This window comes from Nomia melanderi, chromosome 9 (assembly GCF_051020985.1).
Source record: "Nomia melanderi isolate GNS246 chromosome 9, iyNomMela1, whole genome shotgun sequence".
Lineage (NCBI taxonomy): Eukaryota > Metazoa > Arthropoda > Insecta > Hymenoptera > Halictidae > Nomia > Nomia melanderi.
In genome coordinates this window covers 9732759-9748464 of record NC_135007.1, presented here as the reverse complement: position 1 = coordinate 9748464, position 15706 = coordinate 9732759, and the positions used below count along the sequence as shown (strand labels likewise).

Sequence of the window (15706 nt, the reverse complement as noted above, 5' to 3'; positions counted from 1 at the left end):
TATCGTACAAAAGGTACATACAACGGAGGGGATAATATTATGCATGCCCTAATATCTTTTAATTAAGAAACGTGGAATTAACAAAAACAGTAACACGTGGTAAGAAGTAGTTAATTATTTCGTGACGTCAAGGGAATTACTTGTTCACCTTTAATAACGTACGTTTCACTTAAAAACGTCTTAGTTCCACGTATTCATTTTAAATATAAATACTTAAGAATGTTCAATTGATTAAATTAAAAAATGACAAAAATATTAAATCACGAAACAATTATTATCATTCGTTTACTTGATTTTATTAGAAAATTTTATTTCGAAAAATAATAGTATTCAGAATGAAAAAACTCTGCAAGATAATTAACAACAAAGTTATTTTTCTTAAAACTAACTTGAATAACATTACATCTGTGTATATTGACAAATAATTATTTTCCAGAGCCCGATAGCATCCATACTTTAATTAACGAACCTAATCATTAAATCAGAATTCGTACGCATAAAAATAATGCACAATTGCACAAAGACTCTTCGAGTCGCTGCGAAAATACATGTCAAGCTGAAATCGATGCGAAAATATTTGCGGTGGGTAACTTCGTTAATCTTTCTCGGAACACCAGACACAACTGTCTTCGACTAAACAAACACTCCTCGAGTAATAAAGCCTATTAAAGTTTATTTTGAAACCGGCCTAAGTCCATTTCTCAAAAGAGATCGAATTAACCCTTTGCATTCGAAACGTGACTCTAAGCCATCACTTGATTCAATACAACAAAATCATAAATACATACATAACATTAAGCTTTCTTAGAATACATCAATAAGTGAAATATTGAAATAAAATAAAGTTGCTTCTTAATTTCTGTATGTTCTCCTGTTAATTGATTTCTGAGAATTTTCTCTATATGTCTTGATTATATTTCTACATTCGACTGGTTTCTCTTTTTAATTGGGCTTAAGCCACTTTCAAAATAAACGGCTCGTACTACGTATGAGGTGTCGGGCGAGCCGTTTTCCTTGTCTCGTGACAAACCGCGACTCAGGGAACAACGTAAGTATCGACGCGAGAAAAGTAGGGGATAATAGGATTACACGCGGGATTCAGATAAGACTTTTGATAAGATTACCGTGGAATAATACAACGCCACGGTGTACATTTTTGCAATCGCCTCGCTGCGATACACGTATCCTATCGTTCCTAATCAATGAAACGCGAAATGCTATTATCGCCATTACAAGCGTAGCCTATCGTCGTTCGATATTTTAACGCAGGCACATTGAATATTGAATTCCCGCTCTGCGTATTAACCCCTTGCCTTATAATAACGCGTCAGACTGGTGGTGAAGATTTTAAACGGAATTTAACCAGCATAAATACAAATTAAATATTATTCCTCAGTTATTGGGGAAATTTTAAATACACGAGAAATGCCAGACAATTTTAGACAAAGATGCATCGTTATAAACAAAAATTTATATTTTGATTAATTTTTATCAAAAGTTCATAAAATTCTTATACAAAAAAAAACCTTGAAGAGGCAATGTATCGCTCCTTGGCACTCAAAGGGTTAATATAGTTTATAATGGATATTGAGTATGTTCAGAATCTTTCTCTTTATTTAATGAATTGTGAACGATCAAGGTAGTTACATTGACACAATTGAGAACTAAATCATAGAGCAAAGGGTTAAAGCAACAGATACTGTTACCAAAAAACACGAAAACTAAACACAAGTACATAAAATACTCCAGCAGCGCAAACAACTAATTTTTAACATGATTAACACCGAAACTCCCCGACGGATCAAAATGACCCTTCTCTGATTTCGTCTTTGTGCAATTATTAAAAAGATAACAGATGTTTCTTTAAGAAATTATTGAAGAATTTGATTTAGCAATACGCAAACTGGATTGTAAATCAATTAAAGTCGCGATAGATGCATTCTTGTTTCTATAGAGGAATTTCAAAGAGCCAATTTAATTGTTTGGTAGTTTTAGTGTTAATCTAGGTCATAGGAGGTTCTCCCAGGAACTGATAGAAATAACGAATGTTTTCATAAATTAGTTGAATCTTTTTACCGAGACGTTCGATCGGGGGTGGATGTATAAGAATAATAGTCCCCGATCGTGATGCAATCCCCGGGGCATCGTCGATTCGGCATTAAATAATCGTCGATACCTGTCGTCCAATATGGCCGACCGACATTAACCGCGTTCTCCGCGTGAATGCCGGAAAGAAGGATAGTTCGAAGAGTTTTATAGTCCGTGTAACTTGCGCGACTTCGTGATTCACTGCACCTTTTTCAACTATTGTAACATTGACTTTATAACCGATTTAAATGTCTCTTTTGTGTTCCTCATTAAGCGTGATCTTTTTAACATTGACTTTAATGTTGGAAATATATTTCCTACATATACAAGTTTCCTTATTCACCTTCAAGTGGTTACTAATAAAATCCGGTCTTATTTGATTCATTTGTTGATTATTCCTTGATTTTCGATAAAAAGAAATGACACAAGTATTATGAAATCAGATAACGACTCCTCTTATAGTTAAATTAAAAACGTATTTTCGATTATCCGTGAAATCAGTTTATAAACTTGTATCGCACGAGTGTCATTCCTTTCCACGGATCTTTAGGAATTAAAAGTATAAAAATGTTTATCAGTCGTGAGAGTTACCTACTTTTTTATCTTATCGAATCCGAGGCTGATTAAACAGAGATTTCGCTTACACGGCGTTGTCGATAGGTCGCGTACTACCTATCGAATTGCCCTCGTTCCCAAATATTTGCAGTAACTGTTATCGTCATTTGATCAAACTAATTTATCAAATAATAATTTCACACGTGCCTAAGTCGCGCTGCGGCTCGATAAAAAATGAGTAACGATCATGCTGCCGTGAATCACAGATGTTTGCGAAATATTCGCAACTGCGCGTCACTTCCATCGCGTCTTTGTGGAAGATCTTAGAACGGGTTTCATAGTGAACAATCGAAATATAAAATAAAACTATTTAAATATATTAATACATGATTTGCTAGTTGAACAAAATGAAATCAAATTTCTGGTTTCCCTTTGGTAACAATTATCGCGGTTTCTGTTCTCGATATAGCTCGAGCATCAGCCAACAATGACTACATTGTTGGATGATTCTACATTCCTACGAAGAACTCTCTGGTAGCATAAAACGTAACCATTGTCTGTTTGAATAATAGGGCAAGAGAACGGTTTGATAACGGAGATTCTACTGGGACACTCACAAACAACGTAATTCATCGGACGACCCGATACATAAACGGACAGTCGTTCCGTTGCATGGTTCGCCATTTTTCTCCATTCTTATAGAGATACCTACTGAAATTCCCAGCATGTTTACGGAACCTAGCGTTGCTCAAAAACAAAGGAGAAACGACAATTTCCACGTGTCGCTATCTATGTAAGCGTAACCCAGATAATTTATGTGACAGTCGCTGACCTTTTTACATGACCGCTTTAATTGTCGTCGTAACAATGCCGATGTACAATTTTTTAACATTTCTGTTTCTTTTCTCCATTTCTAGTATCAACAGTTTTTTTCTTGTAAGTTTCTTCGGAGCCTTACTTTTTTATGAATAATTCTTTAATAGGAAAAAATTATATGTCCATTGCAAATTAATGAAAAAAAATATTTATTTGATGATACACGTGATTAACAAATCTTTCGCATTCATTTATTCAGAGATAAAACTTTCTACAAAAAATAATTTTCCCATACTTTTTTTATATATTGTATAGATTTGAAAATAACATTATTGTAAACTAATTATTCTTAGCAAATGCGAAAAAGTATAAGCGACATTCGAACATTCAGTTCGTCGATAATCATCGTCTAGATAGAGTACGTACTTGAAAAACGATTTTTATTTCATCAAAGTCCCCTTGGAGCTTGTTGCGAATTAAAATCACTGCGAAGAACTCGATAGCGTGTTCTACTTTTATTCGTTGTCACGCACGCCAGGATTTCTCGCGTATACGTGATCGTTATAATTACTCAATTGTCATTAGAACACTTAACCAAATTTGCATGCCTATATAACACGAATGTCCACTGAAATTAACATTTTTATAGACTAATTTGCGGAATCTAGAATTCAATTAAACATTCATTTCGTCCGCCAAGCGTTTAATTGTCACAAAAGTAAAAAACAAATTACATTATACATCGCCAAAATATGTTTCTTCCTTTTAATGTTAATCGACAAAGTACAATACAATTACTTTCTACATTATTTTCACCGATATTGTTATCGCGGCATTCTCCATTCTTCGTTTCACATTGTTTTAATACGGAATTCAAAGAATACACCTATATTGTATTCAACAAAATTTCGCGAATCCTGCGATGAACGACAATTCGAGGTACTTAAACTGTTTTGACAGCTAAAACAACTTCCCTCGCGGGAACAAATAAGTGGTACACGTTGCAGGTGTAGATAAAAACGCGTCGTTTATCTTTATTGAGGCGAGAACAACGAAAAATAATCGAAGAACTGGCCAGTCAGAAATGCCACTCCTTCCGCAGATAACGCAGGCGGTAACCATTCGTCATCGATCCCCGAGTTGGCATGTTTCAATAACTTTTGGGAAATTTCCGTCTACCGCGAGGACAGATCCAAATGGAATTCGGGCTTGTCGCGGAGAAAACGCGGCGCTCGGACGGGCGAACCAGTCTCCGCGAGTTTTCAGAAGCAATTGAATTTGATTTCGAAGGGTGGACCAGGGAGTAGACACTTAAACCGATTGGAATTCAAAATTTTATTTCGCGGAATATACTCTCCCCTGGATTAACCCTCTCGAACATCGTCGGTTTCGGAGTTCCATAAACGCGTATTTCCGATCGTAATGAATCTAGAACACTGTGGAACAATTTACAAGCGAATTTCAATTGAGCGTTGCGCATAGATAATACCGCATACAATCACCCTGGCAATTTGTCTCATCCCTGAAGTCCTTGCTTGGAAGAAATAGGAACTCTCTGTTCACGGTATGCATATTATGCGCATTTGCTTTAAAGATTAAATGAAGATAACGCACAGTATCAAGAGAGTGTCCATATTTTAAAAGAATACAAAGTAACTCGATGAAAGTGGGTGCAGTAGCATAGTTGCAAACGAATAATCTCATTTTTTATAATAGTTGTGTATTATTTGAATTAATATTGTACATTAATAATATCCATAAACGCCAACTAATTTCAATGGAAACACGTAATATGCATATTGCTGGCTCGGTAAATGAATTTTCATTCAGTGTATCGTACAGTTACCGTTCCTGTAATTACACTGTTATGAATTCCCATTGAAATTAATTACGGAATTACAAGGTACAAACTTCGTCGCTGCATATTTATTCCTGTTGAATATTAGTTGGAACGTTCCGCAAATTTCATTAAAATGACTTTATTCGTTCACCAATTACAAGTACGTACCTCCCCTACGATGCTAGCGTTACAGTAATGCTTTTGTCGTCCATTGTACGTATATAGAACGGTTGCAAAAATTATTTGAACCGCAGTATGTCGCTACGCATAGCGACCGATATTCAAATTGCCCAGAACCACCCAGAATCGTAGCAATCCAGAGTGATACGATTCACTGGTGACCTCAACATGGATAACTGTATGTGTCAAGTGTGGTAGACCAATGCACCTAGGAAGCCTTTTCGATATGCGCCGTTCTGTAACGTGGGGCTTCCAAACAAATCCTTTGTGACCGGCGATTCCCGTCGATGAAGCGAAAACAGCCGGCCCGGTGAAAAAATAATAGGGAAAGAGGATCTACAGATTCTCCGCTCCACTCAACCCATTAACACTGGAACTATACCGAGCGATTAAGCTGACTTCGTACTTTTCTTATACAGATTGTTTAATGGCCATGGGAATTGCATCGTTTTAACACTGGATTTACGGAATGCGTCAACTTGACGTATATCGAGTTTTGAAAACGTTGGTTAGTAAACGTTTATGTCGATTTTGATTGATACAATTACGCGAATATGTATAAATCTCTAATTTCCAAGATCTATATTAATGAATATCAATTTTTCTACGAATAATATAATAAACCGTACAATAATCGTCCGTAAACCTAGAGTTAACAATATCAGTGTTCTTGATTTAAATCCCATATGAACTGTTTGTTGTTGAGAATTAAAGGCTTGATTTGTGGCGCAGGAAATATTATCTGTTACAGTGAGTCATCAAGTATCTTAAAATCAAATAATTGATTTAAATTAGCATGTACTCTTTTTTATACGAATTACAGTTAATGGGAACTGCATCATTTTAAAGATATGAATGTTTTTCATTTTATTCTCATGCGAACGCTGACCATCTGTGTTATCGAGAATTAAAGCCTTGATTTACACTACAGGAAATATAATAAAAATAACCGCTTCAAGTCTGTAAGTGGTAGACTTTAGACAAATTTAGTTTATGAATGGATGCAGTAGTCTAACTTCACTGTCATTACCGTCCAACAGTGAATCTATTGAAATTTCAATTGACTCATATTTTATTGTAGCTTTCAACTGTAGTTCACAATGCAGTACATCAGTTCTCAAAGCGATATATAGTTTCCAAAGTAATATTCTAATTACCATGGCAATACTGAAGTTTCCAAGATTCGCTCTTGTGAACTACAGTTCCCGTCCGCACCGAATATGTTAATTGACACGTTACTAAATCAATTTAATTAAAAATGTCTTAGTGAATCTCCTACGTCATTTCGATAATTATAAAAAACACGAAATCCAAAATACATGACTTTGATTTATCTGGTAATTCTAGTGCTAATTGCTTTATTGAAATTAACCGACGGAAATAGTAATCGGGTTTTCTCTCATAAGCGAAATGAGATGTATCGAGAAGAGCTTCGAAATTAGTTTGACGAGTGTTATTAATGAACATCGATGGCCGGCGTCATACGTTCAAGAACAGCAGAATTGGGAACCGTTGACGTTGTACTGTGTCCTCTCCGACGAAGAAAAGTTGAGAGCCCTTGACACGGAACTACGTCTTTTCATTAAAAGCTGAGGGCCCTGGGAGTCTTTTGTCGAGTACTAGGGATCTTATCGTTCGAGTATCCCACGTTGCTGGTTGATTATGAGCAACGATTGCCTCGAGTTTCTAGTTCGCGAGAGAGCTCTACTGTTACCTTACATGGAAACGGTAACGCAAATAGTGAAATTGGGGACACAGATTATTTTAATCTTTTACTTAAACATTCGTTTTCATGGATGTCCGTACGCCTTACAAGGATTTTATGTATATAGGGTGAGTCATTCAACCATATCACCTGAATCTACTTTAAACCATTTATCGCATAAAACGTTTCAAGGGAAAGTTCTTTTGTACTTCGTTTCTTACCTCAGGTCTGTTACATACTAATAGCTCATCCTATTATAACAAATGAATATTCTAAAATATGTACCAGTTAATCTAGGTTTCTCAGTATTTCGTTCTTAAGAAGATATTTTATCTTACATTTAAGCTTGACGCATGATGAACGACACACCTATTTAAAAATTCCATGCAAGTCTTTTCTGAAACGTCGGGACTTGCGTATATTCCTGGAACAAGAGAAAGAAATTGTAAGTTCGCAGCCATTATCCTCGTTTTATAATACTTCATCGAGGGTAATACCCATTGCACAGGTCTCGCCGCGAGAAGGCTACAGCGCGTGGAGACCCCGAGGGAAATAGACGGATCAAAGTCCCATCGGTGCAACCGAAGTTCCATCAATGGAATCAAAGGTCGATCTACCTTCGTTTTTACATCGATTTTAGAATGGTTGTCGAACGAACGCGAACCTAAGTTACTGTTTTATTCATTTAAATCAATTAAATCCCCTTGCCAGCCGAGCTACATTTTGTCTGTTATTCTACTTGAGTTAAACTAAACAGGGGAAGAAAGATAAACCGAACCAGAGGTCTATCGATTTCTCGAACAGAAATTTCACTTTACTCCCAGAGTCTCTCCTTTGGAACAGAGAATTTCCAAGGGTTGAAACTTCTGGCGTCGAACCAGGTACATATTCACAGCCTATTATTAAAGATATTACAACATACATATAACACCATTCAACAATTCTAATTTACCTTTAAACATTCATTAAAAATCGTATCTACACGCCGGATACCGTTACTACAATATAACAGTTTCCTTGCAAAATATTTATCCGGAACTTCATCTTCCCCTCAAGAAGAGTAATAACACTTCTTCAGGAGGTACTCTTTTCTTCCGGAAGATCTTCACGAATTTCATAATATCGATCGATACATCGCCTCGGGAAGTTACCTCGGGAATTTTATACTTCCTTCGGTAAACTTTCCCGTAACTATCATCCCACGAAAGCCCATTAAAATCAAAATAAAACAACCCCCGCCCTCGGCAATACAAAAACCACGATTCTCCTCTTTCGTCGAACCGCTGAACCACAGAGATAAAACGAAAGAATCCAAATCTCCAAATGCAAAATTTCCTTTTCAACCGTGTTGAAATCATTAGCGAATTCAATGACGCTAATTAGGGGCGAGTAGCGCGCAGGAATCGGATCGGCGGTAGCTTGATCCGTGACAAAGCGGATCTCGAGGCGAATGGGTCCCTTATCCATCCGGAGCATCGCGGAAAGAATATCCCGGCTGAATATATGCTAATGCCAGGCCACGATGATTCTCGTTCTCTTTGTCCGCGGGGGAATTCGTTTTTCCGTGGCCGCGCGGAGGAGTGAGGCGCTCAGTCGGAAAGCCCCCGAGGGGCGCGGAAGCGAACCGCGGCTGGCAGCCCGCAAATGTTCACCTTGCTCGAATGTGGAACATCGATTGACCGGTGAAGCCCGGTGCGGTGTCTCTGTGTGTGAGGTCGTTTGTTGTTTAATAGGAAGGCGGCCTGCCTGTTCTGGTTGGCTGCCGGATGAAACGAAGCTTTCGCCTCTGAAAGCACCGCCGCTGATGTGTGGGAAAGGAGGAATCGGACGAGCGTTCGGTCGCGACGAGACCGCGTTCTCCAGACTTTCTGGCCCCCCTTTTGTCCGGCTTAAGGCTCGTCCAAATTGTCTGTGGACTGGCCGCGTGCATCGTTGAACGACGTTGTCCGATGATTTACAGTGGAATCTCGCTTAACGCGTTAAGCGCCGCGAAAGTCCTGTCCGGTTTTCCGTGGAGTTATTTTTTTGTAGCAGAGAAAAGCAGGGACAATTGTTAATTATTTAGCGTTACAATCTTTGCATTACACTATTACCAGTTTAGTTGACTTATTAAACATTTTTATTCGACATCGGCTATCTTGTATGTTACGATTGTTTTGTTTGTTGAGATTACTCAGAGTCATGGTTATCCTCGATAATTCGGATTCTTAGACTGTATTTTGGGGTATATATGATTGAGTATTGGAAACATGTGAAAAAGTTTCCTCCGAGTCTCTGTTTATCTGGGCTCTCAGTGAATTAAATTGGGTAATTGATTTTAGTGTATTGTGCGTTGATAGAAAGTTGAAACGTATGATGGTAGAGGAGTAAGAGAGGTCTTTTCTTGTGTATTTTGTTTACGGTATTGATTAATTACTGTTTGCATTAACAAGAGGCACATTACGTATGTCTCATTCCACTCTGATCAATTAAAACTATGTATCTTTCTATTAACTTGTTTCTGACAACGTACCATATGTAAATTATCTACGAACAATACCATGTATCTATATCAAATCAGTGTCCCCAGTCGTCTCTGTAAGTAAATTTTGTGATATTGTTGCACATGTATCTCCACATTTGCGGAGAAAAAACAGAAGGCTTAAAGTTACCAATATGAAAACGATCTTCGAGAAATGAGCTTAGAGGATCAACTACGATGATACATTTGAAACGCTTTTTTAAAGCGGTATAGTTCGATTTCTTCGTACATTGAGATATTTAAGTGTATTAACCACGTGTATGCTGACATATTTCTTTCAATATTCGTCCGCAGGCATTCTTTTGTACTCTATTCAGTGAACAAAGTACAGACCAACAAATTGTCCAACAGTTTCAAGATTCTCGTTTCATCTTTCGGTATCTGTAGCCCATCAACGGATAACGTACGCAATTGTCTCTCGGTCTGCACTAGCCTTTAGCGGGAAACGGGAACAATTACGGGATCGCGGGAGATCGTGCCGCGAACCGAAACTATGGCGCCCTCTCGCCCTTTGATTCGTTTGCTCTGTGTTTACGGGACGCGCGCGACGGGCGATCGTGTAACGAGAGCTTCCGGACAATTGGACGCCTCGAAATATTTACACGCCCTGCGTCTATTGATCCCCCAAGGATTAAACGTGACGCAAGGAAACGGAGGGAGAATATTGAATTAACTTTCTCGCAGCTGGGCGAAACGTTCTTACGAATTGAATGGAGGCAAATGGACCGTGCGACGCGAACGAGGATACGTTCTGTGCTAACTGCCCCCGTCTACCCGTGCGATAGTTGCGTTCGTAATATTTCTATGAATTTTCGCGGCGGTCTAGGAAGTCGATGGGACTTGGCAGTTAACCCCTTTCCGTACAATGAAGATTTCTAAACCAATTTAATAACAATCAGTGTTGTTCATTACCCACGGATCAAAGCAAACAACTATTTTGCTGATATCAATTTATTATCTTCAAACGAAATTTCCACCTGAAGTAGAATCCACCATTTTGTTGCATTTCTTTCAAATTCTGTAAAATGTTACACGAGCTTAGTAGCGAAAATAAATAGTATGCCAAGGAGTTAGTAAGTAGACTGTCAATCTTTAGGTAAATTACAATTTTAAAGTATTATGTGAAAAATAGGACTATTCTATTTAAGAGTATGACAGAAAAATATACTAGTTCTATTTTGAACTATAATAAAACTCTTGTATGGTAGAGAATGATTTTTTCTGGCGAACATTTTACAGAATACTACACCTTGCATTCTGTGGAATAACGCACATTTAACAGCTCTCATTTTCCTTCCGCGTGCTCCGTTCAATTCATTGCTCCAATTATTTCGAACGAATCAGTAACATTTATTTTGATATCCCTTTGATTTCCATTACACGAACATTCGGTTGCACAATCATCAATTTGCCCGGAAAATGGTAGTTCATTACGCATTATCTCATCAAAAGGTCAACGCCGTGCAAAGAACCGCCTGAAAGTTTCCTGCAGCATTTCTTGCCTCCCAGTCGAGTGCAAAAACATACAGGTTCGGAAATTGTCGATTAACCAGGAAAAAATCCGTAAATGTAGATCGTATCGGATGCAAACACGGGATCGAGACGCTGAACCGATCGATGACCGTTTAATGTAGGTCATCTCGAGATACCGGTTTATTCATCGTACAGGATAAACGAAACCGTAGAAACGAGTTTGCCGGCTGAACGGAAGAAAAGTTTCGCACGAAACTTTTCCGGATAGCCTAACGTCCGTAGTCTGAAAGTCCATTCGATAAGGCGTCGCTGGAGGATGGAGTGGGAGGGGGCCTGGCAAAGTTTGTCGCGCGCAGGCCGCGCGAAATGCAATTCCTTGGGAGCAACTTCTGTTTTCAGTGATTGATAGGCGCGAAGTTCGCGGAGAGGAGTACTCGTTCAAGAAACGATTCTCGGCCGTTCGAAGGCGACGGAAACAGGACACGATTTCGAATGCAGCTTCAAGGACACAGAGCAACGCTTAATGTGAAGGCCCCTTTACAGTCGATTAGATTGACCGCGTTTACCTTTGTGCTCGGAATAGACCGAAACATTAACCCTTTTCCCGTGTGCAAAGGTTACCGGGGATTTTGTGGGGGTGTAATTGCACTGACTAACCGCTGTCACTGTTTTTACCATTTCGTTCTGGTCGCTTGTCGCTTATCGCAGCTTGCGAGCGTATAGTTCGGAACACTTTATAGATGAACGGGGTTTATATTAATACTGACCGTACGGAGGCCTGATTAAATGACCAGATTTAACACGGAAACTGTCGAACGGATCAAAATGACCCATTTCTAACTTCTTCGTTTTGCAATTATTAAAAAGGTGACGGATGTTTCTGTGAGAAATTATTGAAGAAATTGATTTAGCAATACGCAAACTGAATTTTAAATCAATTCAAGTCTCGATAGGTGCACTCTTGGAGATTTTATAGAGAATTTTGAAAAAGTCAATGAACCTGCTTGGTAGTATTAGCATTCCGTGTTTTCTTTCGTTCATTTAACTTTACATCGACTCCTATATTGTCCGATTAATCGGGTTTCTAACATGTTTTGCTTGGACTTCCCTATGGTTCACGATACAATCATGGTTTCCTATAGCTACAGACGGTGGTTATAATTTAATTGTTAATGCTGTAAAGAGTATGTTTACTATTCTATTCCTATAGTGTATTATCAGGTGCAGCACCAAAATGTAGTTCATAATTTCGTCGATGATTTGGAAATGTAATTAAAAGTAACATTTTCTTTTAACAGTTTGTTTCATGAAATCTGATCGAAATATTAGAAAATCATAATAATTGCTATTATAACATGACGTATTGTAATATACAAAGTACTTGGTTTGTTTAAAAAATAAGTAGTAGTTTGCTTTAAAAAGTAATTAATTTACCATTTAATTTCGGAATTTAATGCAACGTAAATTCGAAATTTTATTCGAGGGAAAAAATTGCAATGCCGGTTAAAGATCCGTAGAGCTCTTATCACCGGATGTTTTTACCCGCGGGAAACGGGAAATGGCACGATAGTAGAAGCTCACATTTTCATGTTTTGGTACTTTTCATGTTACGAGCCTTGACGAATATAGAACGGAACGCTAATCGATTGCATAAATGAATTACAATGTTTACAGACTTCATAGTACAGTCGCAGCATTAAGAACACATCCGGACCGATCGATTTTCAAGAGTAACGCTGTTTACAAAGAATTTAATAGCGAAGTTAAGTGTCACGACTGCGCAGGAAATATATTTGCTGAAGTAAGCATCTTCTGTTTGCGGATGCGTCACGTTTATATTTTCCAATGAAATTCATTTGCGATATTATATGCCATCTGTAACATGTTACAATTCTGAAAAATCAAATTTTTTTAAATAATGTAATCATAATGAGAGCACTTTAATCGATTTACAATACCAACTAGATTATTTTTCTTTCGGCCATAATCTCCATACTTTATTACAAAACAAATTTCGCTTCTAGAAATGCGTCTAAATAATCCCTTATGATTTATTTCTCATCCATAATCGACACAACTAGTTTATCATCAATAATTTACTGGAAAAAGAGGACAGTGTCAGATATCCTATTGATATTGTTATAGTTTAGAATGAAATTGTTATAGTTTAGAGTAAACGTAGATAAACTATAACAATAGATAACAAAACAGTAATATTCAATTTCAATTCAAAAGAATCGCGTAATACTTATGCTCGTTAAATTCTACTTAAAATCACCACCCCATCTCTAACACGTATCATAAGCCAAACAGTTAAAATATTAACAAAAATCCTCGACTAATCCTAACACGAATCACTTCAAAAGAACAGGAAAGTTCACCAGAAACATTGAAAAGTCTACTAGATAAATTCCCGAATAGAACCAATAATAAGACTGCGCATAACGTAACGTTCAGAAGGGAAGTTTAATAAAGAAACCAAGTTCCTGAAACGTTGCCCCGAAAACGTAAATTTCCATAAGTACCCGGAGACCTAAATTTCCAGGGCGCAGCCGTAAACTCGAAATTTCAAGGAACGCGGAACGTCGTTGCGCTATTATCGCTGGAACCCGATGAATCGATCGACGTTCAGTTTTTCGATACCGAGGCATGAAACCTCAGGTGGTTGAATAGATTAGCCATTGAAAAGGATTGCTGGGGCCTGGCAGAGGTAGGTCGACGATCCTGTTCTTTATGGGGTTGCCAGGATATAAGTTCCGTGGCAGGACAGACGGCGCCAGCCTCTGTCTCCTTGCCATTAGGGAAGCCTATATTCTGTTCAACACGGAGACAGTTTTCTTACACTTGAACCCTTACACAGGCCAACATTAACGCGCGCCGGTTGGCTGTGTGCGCGCAGGACGACGGGATCTCCGCGAATTGTGTATATACTCCGTGAGCACAGCCAACGCGTACTAATTTTTTCGACAGAACAACCTCGAGACGACTTTACAAGAACGATCTTGCTATAAAGTTAGTTGTAACGCTGGTTCCGCGGTATTGATTATTTCATCGTGCAAGAAGCAGACGAAAAACGCGTGATGCAACGGAAAGAGGATCGTCGCTATCACGATTAAGATGGCGGACAAACTTGCTTGCACATCGCTAGTGTGATACTAGTTTTTACTAAATCTTGTAGATGCTCTTTTTATGGGAGAATTAATGGTGATTCTACAAAATATAGTAGATGGAAAGTGTGTTAGAGGAAATTGACTTGGAAGATTTTTTTGGTGTGTTTAGATGGATTCTTGTTTGTGATAGGAAATGGTAAATGACGTATGTGCATGTTAATCGAGTAGACATCGGATTTAGTTTTTAACGGAAACAATTTGTTACGTAAAATGTTTGCGCGTTTACTTATGTCTTATGTCTATTGGCATCGTAAGGTTTTAAGTTTCTTCTTAACTTTAAGCTTATCTTTCGTAGTGAAACATAATGGGATCTTGAGATCCTTATATAGTAATACTTGGAAATAATTAGTAAAAACATATTTAGTAAGATGTGAACAGCTATATTTTTTAAATTATTTCTTTTCTCTTAAACTATGTCTCGAGTCTATATATTCGATGCTGCTTAACGAGAACTTCCTATAGGTGCACATAGATCGTCGCAGGCCATTAAGGACACGTCCTCTTGGACTTACGACAATAGTCACTTTGTGAATCAAGAAGGCATTAATAATCGTTTGAGCAACTTCTAAATAGCTTAATAAGCATGAATTCTAAATACGAATATTCAGAATACTCCCTGAAGTTGCACGACTGACCTCATATTTTAAGGACACAGCCAACACAACTTTATATTTCCAAATCACAAAACTAATATCCGCAACTATCAGCCTCAATTCCTATTTCAATTAATTTCACCTAAAACTAAATCATTTATTTAAAATCGTTCTAATTCATACATTTTTCCATCGAAAACACGAGTTAATTCAACGCCAACAGCTTGAATGCGTATTCAACTTAAACATACACTTCTTCCCAATCGTGCCAACATTGGTCCAAATGAATTCACAAATTATCGCATCGATTACTCGAACAAAACTTAAAATAAACAACCAAAATTCACTGAAATAACCTCCACATCAACAAATAACATTGTCCATTGTGAAGTATTATTAAGTAATAATTAATGTATCCAAATGTTGGTCACCAATAACTTTACTGTTAACTTGACCGCCTCAAAGTAAACTCGAATAGAAAAGAAATTGCTCATCTCAAGACCGTTACATCGTGGCCACCGTGTATATATTGTTTTTTCGAAACCTCTTTCCGATCGGGGTTGCGTCCTTGTACGGCCGATGTTCCCGTTCGCCCGGGGTGCGCCCCAGATTTCCATCGATGGAATTGTTTATTTTTAAGTTTCCGCGATATTGGGGGTAGTTCGCGTCAGCAGCTATGTCGTCCGTAATACTCGTCGCTGCCAAGTTGTCCTTGGTCTCTTTCGGGGTTTTACGATCCCGTTAAAGTCGATATCTCCTCTCCCG

General features: G+C 38.0%; 1 protein-coding gene and 1 long non-coding RNA gene across 5 annotated transcripts in view; both read left to right on the top strand.

Moving 5' to 3' along the window:
- Positions 1-15706, top strand: part of Gdap2 (ganglioside induced differentiation associated protein 2) — a 93148-nt gene that overhangs the window by 28315 nt on the left and 49127 nt on the right. The gene's annotated exons all lie outside the window — the stretch shown is intronic.
- Positions 7080-7840, top strand: LOC143174925 (uncharacterized). The gene is made up of 3 exons (XR_012999431.1): positions 7080-7312; positions 7530-7629; positions 7693-7840. It is a non-coding gene; the product is annotated as an uncharacterized LOC143174925 (long non-coding RNA).